General features: G+C 37.6%; 1 long non-coding RNA gene across 2 annotated transcripts in view; it reads left to right on the top strand.

The window, feature by feature from the left end:
* Positions 1-4,099: 4,099 nt before the first annotated feature.
* Positions 4,100-19,598, top strand: part of LOC120527500 — a 99,411-nt gene continuing 83,912 nt past the window's right edge. For both annotated transcript variants that reach the window (XR_005633347.1, XR_005633346.1), the window contains exon 1: positions 4,100-4,273. This is a non-coding gene — a long non-coding RNA (uncharacterized LOC120527500). The remainder of the gene's footprint in view (positions 4,274-19,598) is intronic.

Below are 19,598 nucleotides of genomic sequence, written 5' to 3'. Positions count from 1 at the left end.
ATCCACAGCAGGATCTCAGGAAACCTGGAGCCTACCCCAGCAGGTTTGGATGCAAAGTAGGAAAAATCCATGGTATCCAATATGTATGATATGGCTGATGTTAAGAACAAAAAGAATATGATGATTTCAACTATCTATTTTGAGAGAGAGAGAAACATTGAAAAAATGGGGACATATATTTTAAAACATAATTCTGCTACTGTATTATTCTCACAATATCAGGTATTTTGAGCAGTGAACATTAACTAAAAAAGATAAATTCATAAATATAGCATAAATACAAAAACACATTATTAAGTTTGGCTTTTCATCACTTGGCAGACTCTCCTCGCTTACCTACCTAGTTCAGTAGAGGCGTTGCTAACTCAGGAATTTTACAATTTTTGTATCGCTTCGTTGTTAAACAACATTTTTTGGCAAAAGTGATTGGTCAATAACAATATGCTGATCTTGTATAATGATCTTGTCAGTCTCTCGATCAACGCCGTTTTATTTTCAAAAATCAGGAGTGGTCAACCCTAGACTTTCTTGTGTACTCAGATATGGGGATGGATATTTGAAGAGTAAACCGCAAGACAATGATTATATTATGCCAGCGTTTCTCAACCTTTAAGTATTTGCGACCGAGTTTTCATAACAGTTTTAATCGCGCCCCCCCTAACATTTTTTTTAAATGTAGATGCCTATTTTATTATACCTACTTAACTTTTATCAACATTTATCTAACTCTATATTAATTGTTCTAGTATCAGAATGTAGTTTAAGTTAATTTGTTTTGGTTTCAACTAATTTTTTTTTCATATTTTTGATTCTTGTTTTCTTTTTTTTACATCTTCGCACCCCCCTTTTTGTTACTTCACGCCCCTAGGGGGGCCCGCCCCACAGGTTGAGAACCACTGTATTATGCACATTACAGAACCATCAACAACAAATCAAACCAAATTAATAATATATTCAGGTCAGGTCAGGTTGGGGAGCATGCACTGCTACAGTGTGTTGCTGCACCCATTACACAACGAAACAACTTAGGATCCCGGTTTGCAACCCCCCAGGCAGACGCATGGTCCAGTCCCACCCTCTGGAAATGACCCTCTATCTGCTGCAGCCAGGTGTTATGTGGGCGTCCAGCCACACGGATCCCCAACAATGAGGATCTTACGAGCCGGGTCACCCTCGGGGAAATGCGCCACATGGCCGTAGTACCGTAACTGATGCTCCCTCACAATGCAGGTAATGTGCCTCATTCGGGACTCCATGAGCAACTGCTTATTTGACACAAAGTTAAACCAACGGCACCCAAGGATTTTCCGGAGGGACACAGTACTAAAGGAGTCCAGTCTTCATCTCAGGTCACTGGATAGCATCCATGTCTCGCAACCATATAGCAAGACAGGAAACACCAGGACTCTAAAAACTTGGACCTTAGTCCTTTTGCATAGATATCAGGAGCGCTACACACCCCTTTCCAGTGACCTCATGACCCCCCATGCTTTCCCAATCTATCTACTAACTTCATAGGAAGAATCACCAGAGACATGAATGTCACTGCCAAGGTAAGTAAACCTCTCAACAAAGTCAACACTCTCTCCGCAAACAGACACACTGCTGATGGCTGTGCCCAAGAGGTCATTAAAGGCCTGGATCTTGGTTTTTATCCAGGACACTTGCAAGCCCAGACACTCAGGCTCCTCACTCAGTCTCTCGAACATCACGATCAGAGCCTCCATTGACTCCGCGAAGATCAAAGCATCGTCAGCAAAGTCAAGATCCGTGAATCTTTCTTCACCAACAGATGCCCCACAGCCGCTGGACCCCATGACCTTGCCCAACACCCAGTCCATACAAGCATTGAACAGAGTAGGAGCAAGAACACACCCCTGACGAACCCCAGAATCAACTGGGAAAAACGCAGAGGTCCTGCTTCCACTCTGCACAGCACTCACAGTACCAGTGTACAGGCCGGCCATGATATCCAGCAACCTCGAGATGATCCCGCTAACCCTCAGGATGTCCCACAGGGCAGCTCGGTTAACTGAGTCAAACGCTTTGCGAAAATCGACAAAGACTGCAAAGAAACTCTGCCGATATTCGCATTTGCGCTCCATGAGAACCCTCAGTGCCAGGTGTAAAACCAGACTGTTCCGGTCGCTGGTAGGTGAACAAGTGATCACGGATCCTATTGAGGATGACCCTAGCAAGGACCTTACCCGGCACCAAGAGCAGTGTTAAGCCCTTTTGTTGTTGCAATCCAGGCAATCACCCTTCATTTCCAGACAGGGATGACAAGTCCCATTTTCCAGTCAGTTGGGATGATGCCAGTCTCCCAAATGGAAGCAAATATTGCTTGCAATGCCAGGAGGACAGCCTTACCACCAGCCTGGAGAAGTTCACCCTGGATACCACAGATCCCTGCAGCCTTTTCACCCCTCAGCTGGTTCATCACCTGTGCATTCTCTGTGAACCACCCAATCTCAACAATACGATATATCGAACAATTATTATAAAAATAAAGTTGAATAAATCGGACTATGCAGCTGCATGAAAAAAAGAATATCGAGTATGTGTTCAGATAATGTACCACTTCCGGTTGATGGATTTGGCCCAAAATTTAATACAGCTCTTCAATTCTGGTGTAACAACCACAACCCAAATTTCATCTATCTAGTTGCATTTTTGAGTTATCGTGTTTACACACACATGTACATAATTCCAAAAAACAATATATTTGGAAGGTCTAAAATGTCAAGATTCATCAAAATTTTGAGGTCGAATTTTTTTCATGATTACTATAATTTCTCGATACTTCATATACTTTGTGTGTGAAGTGTCAGGTGAATTACTGTCAACAAAAAGCAGGCACCTGAAAAAATAAACTGAAACGTTACTCACTTGTGATTTTTCTGCCCATACGGTAAAGTTTTTGTTGACCAGCACATTCCAGTTTCAGGCGTTTGAATTACATCTTGATATACAACAGGTGCAAAGAAAGGCGGCACGTAAATCGCTTTCTATTCCACACGCTTTATGCGCATATTCAGCTCGCTCTGTAACCGCAAATGCTGTGTGAATACCTGCCGTCCGTCACCAGCCGCCGTTCATTGGGTGAATATGTGTGGGTGGCTCGTGGCGGATGACTTTCCGTTTTAGAGTTAAAAGTTATAAGCAAGAATATTCATTCAAAAACGAAAACTAAAATTATTTTTAGTAAATTATTATTTTATTTCAGTTAGTCTTTCCAGCTACTTTAATAGTTTTGTTTCGTTTTAGTTTTTCATTTTGCTTTTGTTAATTGTTTTATTTCAGTTTACGAAAACATTGTTTAATGATAGTGTCAGTTTTGATTTTAGTTTTCGTTAACTATAATAACCTTGGTCCCAATGATTTTTTTTCTGGTGTGTAAACTATCCATTGTAGAACCTTGTTGTAAGAGACACTGCTGTTCCCAAACCAGACTGTGATGCAGCTGGTCAGAATTCTATTTTTGCATGAACAATGAAATCCTTTTTGAGTACCATGGAATATGAAATAAATAATTTATGGAGAATGTTATTACTTGGGATATGCATATCTTAAGTAGTTGAATTACATCATACACAGACACAGATTCTGCAAGTTCTGTCATCATGCAGAACGAATTTTGTCAATTAATCTTTTTTGCTTTATTAGACAAAGGCTGTTCTCTTCCATGTTCCAACCTAATACTTTTTTTTTGGGCTGCTGATTGGCTAACAAAGTGCATAAAGTTGAACTGGAAACAATCCCCTATGTATATTTTTAGAAGATGCCCTGCAGCATAGACCGATAACCTATTAGATTCTGACTGTTAGGAATTGTTTTGATCAGTTTGTTATAATATTGAGTTTAATGTCACTGTCTCTATGCACACTATTATGGATTCATTCATACAGACAGACCAAGTATGGTAAACAGGGACTAGGCTGCATTTAGAAACCATTAGCCTAGCAGTTTGGAGAAAGGGACAAACTGCAGTGTGAGCATTGTGCTATTCTTGTTGGAGGTGGGGTTTGAGTTTACTGTCCTTGTTTGGAGACCAGAGAGGGGTATTGTACTATTCCTGAGATGAAACTGAATCCTTTACTGTCCTTGTTTGAAGACCAGAGAGGGCCCTGCACATGGAGAAAGTATAAATCCGTCCGGAAAATCTTTTCAGTGTGGTGACGAAATATGGCAGACTGCGTAGATCAAGACTCCCACACCTCGATAGAGTCTGTCATAAACTTCCCGTCTGTAACCACATAAAACCATCAGTAAAGTAAGCTAAAGTATATCTGTTTCTCTCATGTGATTTTTGTACCGCCGTAATCACGATGGGAGGGATATCGCCTTTTCTGTCATATTTCTATTTTTCGGTTACTTAACATGCTGCAATTTCAAAAGAACACATTTCCAGAGAGCTAATGCCTCCTAAGGAAACAGGAATTTATACATTTTTATATTTTTTCTTTGAAAAACAACCTTATTTCTGACAAACACATCATTAAACATACATTAAAACAATTGGAGTGCATTTAGTTTATAAAAAATAAATATTCATTTTCAAGTAAGTTTATGATTCTTGTTTTTTGCTGGTAATAACAAGTGGGGTGGCACCATAGTGCTCAGAGTGGAGGAAACGTCACCAATCTGTATGTGCATATATAGTAAAATATTGAAGATGATGCCAGTATATTTTATTAGACAATCACTTAAACCATTTTGAAAGTGCTGGGTAGTATTGTGGAGTGAAACATATTATATCTTGAACAAATAAATGAACCTTTAGTATGAATAATAATTTTAGCAGGTTCTCTGCTATATTTTGATTTATTCATGTTAAATGCCTTACTTAAGTAAATTTAAATTTTTTTTATTACAAATTTTTTAAGCAGGTTAGTTAACTTCATAATGTTTATTCTATCAGGAAAATGTTAAGACAAAGTATGTAAATTTAAGAAAACATTTATAAATACGTTATTACATAAGCTTTAAAACTTTAAAACAAACCTCCTTTAAAGAGCAAGTGTTGAATTTATTATACTGTTAGATGCCACTAATTTTTGGTTTGATTTGATTTGATTTAATATACATTATTAATCCTCAAGAGGAAATTGTCTTTTCACATGACTTTTGGGAGTAACAGCACAGGGTCAGCCCATCTACAGCACCCCAAGAGCAATTTTCATAAGTTCCTAAGTTTGCTATTTTTAATAAAAATGACTATAATATTTTAAATCAAAATAGAAGTATGATATGTATGTTAAAGTGGAACAGCCTGTTACTTTCCATTCTTTTTGATGTGGACGCCATGCAACCAGACCTAATGGTAACTCTTAACATAAATGTAAATGTCACTTTTGATGTCACTGGTTAAACACTTAAGCTTTGTTTTTTTCACATTTTCTTACCAATCACTGAATTTTCAGTTTCATGAGATACATTTGATAATGTTTATAGAAAGTCTAAAACAGCATAATTAGAAATTTTAAATTGTGACAAAGATTTTACATTATCTGGATTCTGAGGTCTCACTTGAAAATCCAGCACCTATATATCTAAATTGTATGTCAGGTGTTTGTTTAGAGGATCACAGAAACATATTGAACTCTTCACTGAAATTAATAATATGTTATAGAATGGTACAATAAAATAAATCCCATTCAGGGATAAGTGACAATCTGTATACAATCCTTATCAAAGGTTCCAAGATAGGGATGTCAATACAGCAAAATTCTCAGTGTATGGCCTGGTAGTTGTAAGCCAAATTGTTCTCTACAAATTCTGGAACAGAACTTGACAATAATATAATGTTCATGCTGTTAATGACTAACAGATTTAAACTAATAACCACTGCTACAGATCACTGACATTTTGTACATCATTAAATTTAACTTGCTAGTACCTATGGATATCAGTTAACTAATCATGCAATGCCTAAACATCATCTGACTATTAAAACAAATTTCACCCAAGTTTTTTGTTAGCTGTCTGTACCAAGAACTATGCAAGAATTAATAAGAGGCAATATATTGTCCCATTAATATCAAAATAAACTATACAGAGAATTTAAAATAGAAAAAAACAGAGTGCAACATGGATTGAACAAAATAACAACCTGTTGTGCATCAGAACCTACCTACATGAGTCTTATATCGCTCTCTGTCTGGTAGGTGGCTCACCAATTTGTCCATCATAACACCAAAATCAACTGTCATACTATCTCTGTTTATCTTTCTTTAGACTCTAACTTCCCTTCCTTCCCTAGTTGTGTGGTTATCCATCCTCCTTTCCACTTTGCACTCACTTTGTCTATTGTACTTGGGATGGTTGCTTTAAACCCTATTCCACAGTTGTTTTCAGTCATGGCATATATTTTTATCTGAGCTCATGGTTGAATTTCTGTTTGTTTTTCTATGGTCTTTGCTGAGACTGTGTGCCCTCTAGCAGCCAGGAGGTTTTGCCATCTATGGTATTGTATTCCTAGCCCTACATTTTAGTTATTGGGGTAAATATCCCTACCCAATGCTGTGTGACCTGTCTCCTAACATTCCACCTAGACCACTGCTTTCTCAAGTTCATGTTGGTGTTTATAACTATTGCTCTTCTAAGGGCATGCATTTTTCCTGTCGCGTATGTGGCTCTTACTGTCTTTGTTTTGGAGGTCAGACACAAAAACTAACCCAGCTCTGTTTCATCCAAGTAAAGTCTTTGCCCCTGGAATCCTCTTGCTAACTTGCTCCTCCCAATCTTTAAATAATATAAAGTAATAAAGGAAATATGGGATGAGCTCACTTACAGATAGCTGTAAAATAACAGTTGTAGGCAACATGCCAGCCCAAACCTGCTGTTCAATGGATGAAACAGAAGAGTTTTTTGGAACTTTTTTTGCAATCTATTTGTGTACTCGGCAAAAGTCTTTTTATAGCCTCAGCCCACTTTTTCATGTTGCTTTTGTAAGTGACTGAATTGCAACTAGTGGATTCAGATGACAGAACTGTGCTAATCTATATAATCACTTCAGAAACCTTCCTGAGTGTATTCTTAGGTAAGCCAAAACTTTGCCCTGAATAGATGCCATCTCCTAAAGCTCTCTGTGGATATGACAGAAATATATTTAGTTAGTGTATTCCCAGGTTTCCCATTTTATAGGACACTGCATGAAAAAGGGAAAAAAGTTCTCTATAATATCATAGCTTTTTGTTTTAAAAATACTTCATTCAAGTTTATATGAAACATGACTACTATACAAGCACAACACAGAATAGATAATAATCTCCCGCAAAACAAAATCTAAAAATATTCTTCATGTGCTTTGAGGGAATATAGAATTTATTACTTAATTATTTATAGCTTTACTTTTTAAAATGTATGGTGTTTTAAATGAAAATTTTATCTGTGATCATTTCTTTCAGGATTTAGCATTAACGACTCTTTATCGCTTGCTCATTTGTCTGGGCTATTGTATGTCCCTGTCCTTTAAATGTCCTTGATATATGCTAGCATCTTTGTGCTGATGCCTGCAGTGCTCTGACGGTGTAAGGAAGCTCTCCACAAGTAAGCTGTCCAATTTCCTCATTCGGCTTGAAAGTGAGTCGCAGCTTCAAAGACCTGAAAATCAATAAGGTGAAAAAATACATTTTCAAAGAATCACCCTTTGTTCTTATTCTGATGTTTCCCGAATTCCACCTTTTTTAAATGAAACAGTCAGAACATATTGTGTAAGATTGCCTATTTTAGTTGATACAAATAAAAGAGAAGGGAAAAGATCTGCTAATTAAATTCTGCTGACTAATTTCTTCTTTCAAATAGTGCAGTGGTTAGTGCTGCTGCCTCACACTTCTAGCGTCAGTGTTTAAAAATTTGCCTGTGTGGTATCTGCACAGTTCCCTTGTGCCTGCTTTGGTGGTTTTCTGGGTACTATGGGTACCCTCATAAAACCTAATAACGTGTGTTTGGTTAATTGGTGGTTCTAAATTTGCTCAGTTTATATACCCTGTGATGGACTGGCACCCCATGCAGGCAACCAGAAGTAACTGTATTGGGAGTTAAATCTCTTCATTTGAGCTTAACAATGATACATCTGGAAGACATTTTATCTTACACTTCAATATACATATGGCTTTTGCATGCCTTATTGTAAGCACTTCACAAGATCTCCTGTATCTAATGTTACATTCTCCAGTAGTCTCAATGTTTATGGAGGAATGTAATGATTTTTAACTGCATTCGCATATAATGAGTGAAGCACCAATTGCGATAGCCATGTCTATCTATCTTCAAAAAAGAACTTGGCCCCCAAAGGACTAATTTTATTAATTTGCACCACATTTATTCTTCAGGGAAATTTGTTGAGACAGTTCAGTTGAACAAATTGTGCCGGACAAAGTTTTAAAATTTCAAAATCCATTCCATCACTCAACCCGCTATATCCTAACTACAGGGTCATAGGGGTCTGCTGGAGCCAATCCCAGCCAACACAGGGCACAAGGCAGGAAAAGCCCCGGGCAGGGCGCCAGCCACGCACACATACACACCCCCACACACCAAGCATACACTAGAGACAATTTAGAATCGCCAGTGCACCAAACCTGCATGGCTTTGGACTGTGGGAGGAAACCGGAGTACCCGGGGGAAACCCACGCAGACACGGGGAGAACATGCAAACTCCACGCAGGAAGGACCCGGGAAGCGAACCTGGGTCTCCTGGGCACTACCCACTGTGCCACCATTTTCAAAATCCCTCAATGAAAAATATTGGCAAACTCTGTCGCAATACAGAGAAATATTTTGTGTGACTTCAACTATGAATTATTTTACTGTTTTAATTTTACCAAGAGAGTGGTTACACCAGCTTATAAATTTTGTATATTTTTCTGTTTTAGTCATCTGCCAGCTGTTTAGATCCCCAAGACAAGTTAGTCAAACCTTCAGGGAAGGTGTGTGTGCAAGCCACTCATAGAGAAACACACACAAAAACGTCACTCATCTGGAAATTAATGAAAGAAGAAAGAAATTCTGTAAGAGCAACTCAGTAAGCATAGACAAAACTATCAGTATTAACATTATAGTACAAACTAACTCACGATTCTATTATCTGCACATTATTATTGTAAGGAATACTGTAGATATTTTCAACCTGCAGCTAAAAGGTGTTTGAACTAATCAATCACCCATGAAGGTGAGGCTCCTCTAAGTGATATAAATGTAGCAGGGGGTTAGAATGGGACCTGCAGTTTAAATACGGGCAGGAGATTAGAGATGTAGGGCTTTATAAAAAGGAGTGCACTGTGTTTAACAGTTTCTACAGTGCACAAAGGACTGACTCCCGCAAACAGCAAAAGCTGAACTCCAGCTTGTGCTGTGCTAAAAAAGTTGTTTAGTGGTATAATGTTTAGCAAAGACTTGGGGTTATTGTGTAAGGAGCTGCTTTTTCTTCCTTGTATTTTGAGACTACAATTAAAATCTTTAAGATAAATATTGTCTTTGGTATTCATGTTATACAATAAAAGAGCTCCTTTTCAACGTCTTAGTTAATTAGATCGCCTTAATAAATTGCTTTGTTTGAACTAATATTAATAGCTAGACAGTGATCTTATTTTAGGGTATTTTCTCCTTTCTTGAAGTAATACTGGTAGTGATTTTATGTAAATATTATTAATTTTGTCTTTAATATAGTTTTTTTCTTTCGGTAAAATTTCACTTTATTATTCATACTATATGAGTTTTATTTAACTGAGTGGTGCGGAATTATTACTAAGGATGAGAAAGAATGGATTGTATTTACTGAACTGAATACTTGTTGGGCGGTTATTGTGGTTTTTATCTTTTTGGGATACCATTTGTGATTTAAAAAAACTGCCCTTAGTCACAGACCTTCCACAATGATTAACAGCACATCAATTGATACCATTTTCACATCACTTGAAGTTGAATTGGAATCTTCTGTATATATAAGCTATTGAGCCACCACAAGCCTGTTTGTGTTCTGTTTTTAAGTATATGACATTTTAATGTGCTTTTAAAAAGCAGGTATTGAATTTGGTGCACTAACACGTCTAATTACATTTTATTATTTTTGAGTATGACTTGTTGTTACAAAAATATTTAACCTTTTCGGCCCTGACATCCAATTACTAGTGCAGTACGTATATATGAAGCCGTTTTTGTAAAGCTGCAGCCATTGGAGCTGGGGGTGACTTATTAGATTTTACTCTGAATGTCGTGGAAGCACTTGCACATGCAAATCAAACATGTAAAGACACAAAGTGTGGGTGACCAAGCAACAGTCCACCTGTTCCTCCACAAAAAAAGACTCTGTGTGACGGGGTACACCCATGTGATGACATTAGATATGATGGGATGAACCACATGACTGAAAGAGGTGCAAGATGTTGCAAACTGGAGGGATGTAAATTCAAAACAACTTTATTTTGTGAGAAATGCAATGTGTATTTGTGTTTCCATGACAACAGAAATTGCTTCAAAAAGTTAATTCAAAGTAGGAATGTATCAAGATTGTAGTTTGTATGGATTTGTGTTTGCACACAGAGAAAACAATAAAACTATTTTGAACTGGCAACCTGCAGAAAAAATCCTTTAAGACCTGAGGTCCTATAAGTAGTATGAACTATAACTTCTATAATAATAGTGATATTTTTTTGTGTTTTAATTTTTGAGCTTCCTAGACACCCCAAATGTAGCTCAAAAAATAAATTTTCCTATAAAAACACAAAATCCAGGGCCAAAAGGGTTAATAAGCAAAAATATTCTAACAGACTCTTTGATAACGTGTCTAATTTAAAATGCACTGATTTTCATATCAGTTAACTAAGTCCCCAAATGCACTTGAGTTTTATGCCATACTATATTTTCTAACTAGTTATGTATAGAGAAATAACACTGGCAATTATAATTTCTGTTTGGAACAGTAGCAACATTTTTGCATTGACAAATATTTTGCATTTCTGACCTACACTGGTAAAATCTGTCTCATACCAAATGATACAGTTATGATGAAAGTTTCTGTTGTCATGTTTGTGAGTCATTTGCCTTTAAAAGCAGCTAGTAGAGCCATTTGTTAAATTCAATTGACTGTTTCACCACTGTGCTTGTTAAATGGTTCAAATCTGACCTCACACAAATTGACGGTGATTTCTTTAGGTCTTTGCAATAATGAAGGAGACAATACACTATGGGTAGGCACTGATGCAATAATTCTTTGCAATGGCCTGTCTGTTTAATTAATGAAGCCAGAAGCAGTATTGATCTTGTGGAACACACATTTTCCTAAGGGCACTACTGTGTCAGCATAACATTTTATGACATTGGTAAATGAGCAGCAGGATATTTTATGAAAATGTTAGCTGTCTATAGAATTTTTCATTCTAGTTTAATTACACAATTTTAGAACACTTTATAAGAATGGTGATAAATATATTTTCCACTCTTGATTTTAAAATGCTATGAAGAGATTCCATTTAACCTGAAATTGTAAATGGCTTTTTGTGTAATTTTTAGAAAATATTTGACAAAACTTTACCTTAACTAAAAATAAAAGTTAAACATTTTAAATGTACATACACTAAAATTAGTTTACCTTTTTACTATTTTGTTTTTGCCCATGATTAAATTTAACCCAAATATCCAGTTTTTCTAGTGACCCCATGTCCACCTTGCAATCAGCATCTCCTCATTCTATCAGCCTAGGTGGAGTGAAGTCAAATAGATGAGACAAGTGAAAGTAACAGTATATGCAAATAAAGAAGCCACATGTAAACAAGGGAATGCTTTTGGCCCATTCCCAAACTTGGAAAAAAAAACTGTATAGATCAGATTATTAAAATATGATACACAAAAAATAAAGTGTAACAACACAAGTCAGAACTCAAAGTATCAAAGTGTCTGATGGCATTCTAACAGCACTTTGCAATCATAACCAATTATCAACAACCTCCTTTTTTCACCTTCAGCACCTTCTTTGAAATGTATCTGACCTCTCTGCCTCTCTCCAGTTGATCCCTTGTCCAGCTTAGCTCCAGACTTAAAGTCCCATGGCCTCAGACTGTAAGTACTGTACTTGTGTTCCATTGGCTGATCTGTCCCTTGGCCACAGACACCAGATCAGAGCTTGCTAAAGTGGAGTGTATTGTCCAAATAGCTCACAAATCTGTCCAAAATATGCAGCAGGGTCCCCCAGCATAATTTATGTCTCTCTGCTGCCACCAACTGGCTGACCTTCACAGCCAGTGGGCAAGTTCACTATCAAAGTGATATAGGAAAGTCCTACAGAAGATTTCCAAGCTGCTGGGCTTCATAAACTCAAGATCCAGGTTTATCTCAAACCTACAGGTCTAAATGCACCAATCAGGCCTAGCAACAAGGTGAGCATTAGACCCAAACTTTAGAAGTAGATTTTCAACCTGAAACAGCCCAACAAAAAAGAGTACAGTGGAACCTCGGTTTGCAAGTAACTTGGTTTACGAGTGTTTTGCAAGACGAGCTAAATTTTTCAATAAATTTTGACTTGATAAATGAGCAATGTCTTGCAATACGAGTAGTATGGATACTTTTGTCTGCTGAGCGTCATGTGATCACAACTGAGCTGATTGTTCTCTCTCTCACGCGTCTCTCTCTCTCTCTCTCTCTCTCTCGCACGCACGCACGCATCTCTCTCTCTCTATCCTTATCTCGCTCGCGCGTGCGTCTCTCTCTCTCTCTCTTGTCTCTTGAGGGAAATCGTCTCCTATTCTCCGTCTGAGACTGCATGCCTCACTCATATGGTCAACATCCGTACGAGCATATACTGTTTACTACAGCATTGTGACTGTGTGTGTGTGTGTGCGCGCTGTGAAGTGCGAGTCCCCGTCTTGCGCCCCAAAACACGAAGCTGAGTCTCAGTACTTTAACAACACCAGCTTTATTCATCTTGAACAGCAACAGCAACAGCACGGTCATTTATTGTAGCGGGATCTTTATAATGTTCCTTGTATCACCCATCGACGGCAGGCGCTTATAGCATGTCCGCGATCTTTTTGGATACGCTTTTACGGCGAACTACTACAGCGCTGGGAGTCTGTGATTGCTTTGGGACGCTCTTCCGTGTGTCGTCCCGTTGGGTGGAATCCCACAAGAGTTTAAAAACTCACTCACACCAGCCATGATTCTTTTTAAAGGTAAAGTGCAGGTTAATTTGTTTTATGTATTTTTACTTTATATTTTGTATTAATCATTTTTATATGAATAGTTTTGGGTTGTTGAATCATCTGAGTTTCCATTATTTCTTATGGGGAAATTCACTTTGATATACAAGTGCTTTGGACTGTGATCACGTTTCCGGAACGAATTATGCTAGCAAACCGAGGTTCCACTGTAGTGGTCTAAATATTAAAAAAACTCAGAAAGGAAAAGGGAGACAGTAGAAAATCCTTGGCCCTCTTTAACAAATTCAATGATTCTCTATTACATATATACTATATTCAAAGACATTGTTTACAAAGTAAACTCAAAAGGACAAAATAAGAACAAAACAAAAATAGGTTAAGAAATGTATGCCTTAACAAGGATCTCTTAATCAGCATTTCAGAAATGGAGTGGAAGGTGGCCACAAAGAGAATTCAATCTAGTTCCATATGTTTAAAACATTCAATTATTCAACTTAAAATCTTTTATCGAGTACTGTACATCTGTCTCATTTTGTCCAAGATGTTTCCAGGACAAGATCCAACCTGCGAACATTGCAATCGAGCCCCAGCTTCACTGGGCCACATATTTTGGGTGTGTCTTTTAAGTCAGTGGGTAACTGATGTAAAATATTATTTGAAATTGGAAAAAATCAAATTCTCACTTTGAGGATCTGTTGAAAACTTTTTAAAAACCTGGCAGGACCTAATCAATAGAATAAGCAATTACAGTATATTGGGGAAAAGACTACTTTCTCTCTTTACTACTCTTAACAGTTTTGCTCTGATTGCTGGTCTTCCTCTCTTTCTCATGGGTGGGGGTTGATTTGATTTTAATTTTGTTAAGTTTGACTTGATTGTATGGAATGTTATATGCTTTTAATAAATTCAATAAATAAAATTACAAAACAAGGTAAATCCAAGAGTGCAAATCCAGTCCAAAATTTCAAACTTTAATCCTTAAAATAAGTCCATAAACTATAAGATAACAAAGAAAGCACTTACAAAAATTAAAATCCAGAACCTTACAAGATACTGTACCTGTACAAGAAAAAATATTAACTAATGTCATTGGTAATCATGAGCGAAACAATTTGTACAAAATTGATTTTGCAGTGAAAATCAGTGTTTTGTGTCACCAAAAATTTGCTAAACAAATGGTGCTAATGCCATTGACACAAGAAGAAAAGTTTTTAGTTCCAGCCTGGAAACATTTAAATGCATCGTTTCCACATATGTCTGCTTGTCATTTACTATTTAAATAAAGATCTGCAGTGGACAAAAAAAAAATGGATTCAATTCCTTCATTTGTAGACACGATTATTGAGGTGGTCTGAAACAGAAAAGAACATTGAAGCTTTATGACCCTTGGCGTGTAGATACCCTCAGCCTCTTCTGCAGGAAAGGGCAGCTAGTAAGTAATGGGGTATGTGGCTTCCTTTGTAGGGAGTTTTGCTGTGGAGACAACAGAGTAATGTGTGGTGTGGTTTTGTGTGTATTCATGAGGAAAAAAAGTCAAATCTCACATTTTAAAAAACACACTGCTCTCCTCTGTGGCATTGTGAGTTAGTGGCATAAATATAAAAATAGCAGTGTGAATGACACTTTAAGGAACAATATTCCTTGTTTTGTGTTTTGCAATTTGTAAAATCATCTGTTTTAACAAATTTTCATGAAAATGTATGCGAACTGAAACATGCCTATTCTGCTCATCATAAGTCACAACATTAACACTGTGCTAACCACTAGCTTAAATATGTCACAGTTTTGGCATCAGAAAGACCTAGACAGGCTTCACCCTGCATCGGTGTTTGAACATACTTTGCAAAAACCAGTAACTGATTACTTCTAAAAAGTCCTGCTCTTGTGCTCCACTATTTGCAAGGTAATCACAGTTAATATTTGGGTAGTTAAAGTCCCCCATGACTATAATATCCCCTTAAAAACTTGCCTTTTTAATATTACGAAAAAGATGTATGTTGAAACTACTGTCTTAATATAAGGTCTCTTTCCCTAATGCTTTTCAAGCGAAGCCATATGTCCTCAAGATGTGCCTCATCGTCCAACTGAACTGCTTGAAAAGCATAAACAGCAACCCCACCTCCTTTTCTCTTCTGTCTATCCTTCCTAAAAAATGTCTATCCCTCTATGTTATACTCATCCCCATCATTGTTATTTTGCCAGGTTCCCATTATTACTATAATATACAATTTACATTACTATGCATTTTTATTTTTACACTATTATTTGTTCCTCCATGTGCAGTTCTAAACCTGGATTGTCCTAAACTCCCTGCCACCAATTGCCTTGTTTAAAGAATTCTTGACTAACCTACTCATATGCCTTCCCAACACACTGGTGCCCCTCCAGTTGTTCAGATGTAATCTGTCGCAGCAGAGCAGGTCCCATCTGTTCCAAAATGAGTCCCAATGCCCTATAAACCTATACCCTTCTAACCTTAACAAAGATTTGAGGCACACCTTAAGCCCTCTAATTTCCTCAGTCTTACCTAGACTGGAGTGTGGCACAGGCAGAACTTCAGAGAAGACTACTTTGTCAGTTCTGTTCCTCAGTCTGGCACCTAACTATTTAAATTTGGATAGCAGAACTAACAGACTACCCTTATGTATGTCATTTGTTCCAACATGAACAATGACAACTGGATCCATCCCCGCTCAGCTCCCAGAAGGCAACACACTGTGCAAGACTCTCTGTCTCTGGAGCAAATCTGTGCTTCAGTCCCCAAACTATCAATGCCTCTCTCTCTCTGGGAACTGGTTTTGAGGCAGCCCGTTGGGGCTCCTCATCCCTGCCTACCCCCTCAGAATTTTCAGAGACATTGTCCAGCTAAACAATGACCTAAAAACAGTTTGTCACTTCCAATTCAAGGGTTAATGCCCCTAGACAGTGTGCACCCTTTACCTTATGCCTTGTGACTGTGACCAACCTATCTCTACCTATCTGGTGTGAATTCTCCCCCTGCTCCAGCTTAGGCGTGCACACTGTCTCTCTAAAGGATACCTGGGCCGCCAATTCTCTACAACAACGTAGGCCAGCCAGCTCCTCCTCCAGTTCAGTGACCATGAGCTTGAGATGCTGTATCAACTGGCATCTCATGCAGATGTAGCCCTCATAGAAGACTGGTTCTAAAGTCTGTTTAGGAAGGCCAAGAGTGGCAGCATGTTTCTTTATTTTACTGTTATTTTCCATTTGTGTGACCTTTCCCTGTGTGTTTAGTGATATAAAGTAAATACTCCAGATCTGTTGTTCATTTTGAGGTGTTTAGTGTATAATGGTTGGAGAGAAGTCTCCAGTTATTATGATCATGCATGCAAATTATTTTGCACAGCAATGTCTACATCAGTGAAATGGTATTATTTGAAAATCACACTAATTGGTAGACAGTGTTTGAGTATTAAAATAACATACAAAGTGCTGTCACAACAAAGAATGATAGGGTATTAATCCATTAGGAGCACTTAACCTTTTCAGATTTGACAAAGTAAGGTCAGTCCTTAACCAAATGAGAGTACAAAGCCTGGTCTGCTTCTGCATTATTAGAAACAGACAACATGGTGACCAGAACACAAACAAATAAAATTCAGCTGGTGACTTTACAACAAAAAGACGATAGTATCTTTTACATGATGAACATTTTGAACATTTATAGTTCAGGAGTATAATTATATTTGATAATTGCAATGTACCTAATTCTAAGTCTTGAATATTTTTATTATTTCTAATGCTACTTTTGCTTTTATTATTACTAATGCTACTTTTTACTTTCAGATATAATTAAGTGTATTAGAGTTACTGCAGCTAACCTTTGGTTAAATGACAGTGGTGATTTTTGCATGGAAATACTTCATTACCAATGAATTAGGTGACACCACTGATGATGAGAAAATGAAAGTGCAAAATAATTACAAAATGCTTTCAAAAATCATGCAAACTATGAAAATCTACCAACATAACTTGTCAACCTAACATTACAAACCATCAAAGCACAGTGTTATTTCAAAATGAAATACTCAAGATCAAAATAAACATTAGCTTATGGACATTGGAAATGTTCATCAATATTCAAGCAGCAAATGCTGCACTGCCAATACATGCCAGCCAACACACTGAAGAATAAAATGATAAACTCACCATGCGTTTGCTGAACAGTACAGATCTGACAAACCACTGAAAGAATGCTTGTCTACATACAGGTGCCGGTCATAAAATTAGAATATCATGACAAAGTCGATTTATTTCAGTAATTCCATTCAAAAAGTGAAACTTGTATATTAGATTTGTTCATTACACACAGACTGACGTATTTCAAATGTTTATTTCTTTTAATTTTGATGATTATAACAGACAACTAATGAAAGTCCCAAATTCAGTATCTCGGAAAATTAGAATATTGTGAAAAGGTTCAATATTGAAGACACCTGGTGCCACACTCTAATCAGCTAATTAACTCAAAACACCTGCAAAAGCCTTTAAATGGTCTCTCAGTCTAGTTCTGTAGGCTACACAATCATGGGGAACACTGCTGACTTGACAGTTGTCCAAAAGACGACCATTGACACCTTGAACAAGGAGGGCAAGACACAAAAGGTCATTGCTAAAGAGGCTGGCTGTTCACAGAGCTCTGTGTCCAAGCACATTAATAGAGAGGTGAAGGGAAGGACAAGATGTGGTAGAAAAAAGTGTACAAGCAATAGGGATAACCGCACCCTGGAGAGGATTGTGAAACAAAACCCATTCAAAACTGTGGGGGAGATTCACAAAGAGTGGACTGCAGCTGGAGCCAGTGCTTCAAGAACTACCACGCACAGATGTATGCAAGACATGGGTTTCAGCTGTCACATTCCTTGTATCAAGCCACTCTTGAACAAGAGACAGCGTCAGAAGCGTCTCGCCTGGGCTAAAGAAAAAACTGCTGCTGAGTGGTCCAAAATTATGTTTCTGATGAAAGTAAATTTTGCATTTCCTTTGGAAATCAAGGTCCCAGAGTCTGGAGGAAGAGAGGAGAGGCACAGAATCCACGTTGCTTGAGGTCCAGTGTAAAGTTTCCACAGTCAGTGATGGTTTGGGGTGCCATGTCATCTGCTGGTGTTGGTCCATTGTGTTTTCTGAGGTCCAAGGTCAACACAGCCGTCTACCAGGAAGTTTTAGAGCACTTCATGCTTCCTGCTGCTGATGAACTTTATGGAGATGCAGATTTAATTTTCCAACAGGACCTGGCACCTGCACAAAGTGCCAAAGCTACCAGTACCTGGTTTAAGGTCCATGGTATCCCTGTTCTTGATTGGCCAGCAAACTCGCCTGACCTTAACCATGGGGTATTGTGAAGAGGAAGATGCAATACGCCAGACCCAACAATTCAGAAGAGCTGAAGGCCACTATCAGAGCAACATGGGCTCTCATAACACCTGAGCAGTGCCACAGACTGATCGACTCCATGACATACCGCATTGCTGCAGTAATCCAGGCCAAAGAAGCCCCAACTAAATATTGAGTGCTGTACATGCTCATACTTTTCATGTTCATACCTTTCAGTTGGCCAACGTTTCTAAAAATCCTTTTTTTGCATTGGTCTTAATTGATATTCTAATTTTCCGAGATACTGAATTTGGGACTTTCATTAGTTATCAGTTATAATAATCAAAATTAAAAGAAATAAACATTTGAAATACATCATTCTGTGTGTAATGAATGAGTCTAATATACAAGTTTCACTTTTTGAATGGAATTACTGAAATAAATCAACTTTGTCATGATATTCTGATTTTATGACCGCCACCTGTATAGTAACTGTTCTTTCCTGGATTAGAACTTGGCTTTCTTTGAAATAGAGGCATCATACCCAAAGTACTTTTTCAGGTTGTTTTATTAATGTGAAGGGACCACAAATACAGCTTCTTTACTGGCTTTGTTGAATTTTGTGCTTTTAGATGGTGGTCCTCGCCAGTAGCAGGTAATAGTGGATGAATACTGAAAGATGCACCTCAGCCACATTTTAATCCGCATAATGTGCTATGTATTTCTTTTATGCACAAGGTCTTCTTTGTATCAAATTATTGTGGTAACCATTTATGGAACAAATAAAGCAAACATACAATCCAAATTTGTTTTATGAAGAGACCTGCAGAAATGGTATTGTGAAAGTCAGAACCATGAGTCTATCCTATCTGTTGTAAGCCAAAACACTGATCAAAATGTAGTCATTTATTTGAAGCAGAGATTCCGTTAACCCTACATACTCTTGAATTGAAGAACACTCTAGCAAAAATGCAGGTAATGGGTCATTTTAGTGCTTGGTATTTACTGTATGTGCAGCCCAGAATTTTTAGAAAGGTGTTTGGTTCTAGGTAAAAACCATTTAAGGATACAATATCAATATATTGCTGTTTTCTGTAACAGTGTATG

Source organism: Polypterus senegalus, chromosome 4 (genome assembly GCF_016835505.1).
Source record: "Polypterus senegalus isolate Bchr_013 chromosome 4, ASM1683550v1, whole genome shotgun sequence".
Taxonomy (NCBI): domain Eukaryota; kingdom Metazoa; phylum Chordata; class Cladistia; order Polypteriformes; family Polypteridae; genus Polypterus; species Polypterus senegalus.
This window is presented reverse-complemented; position numbering and strand designations above follow the sequence as displayed.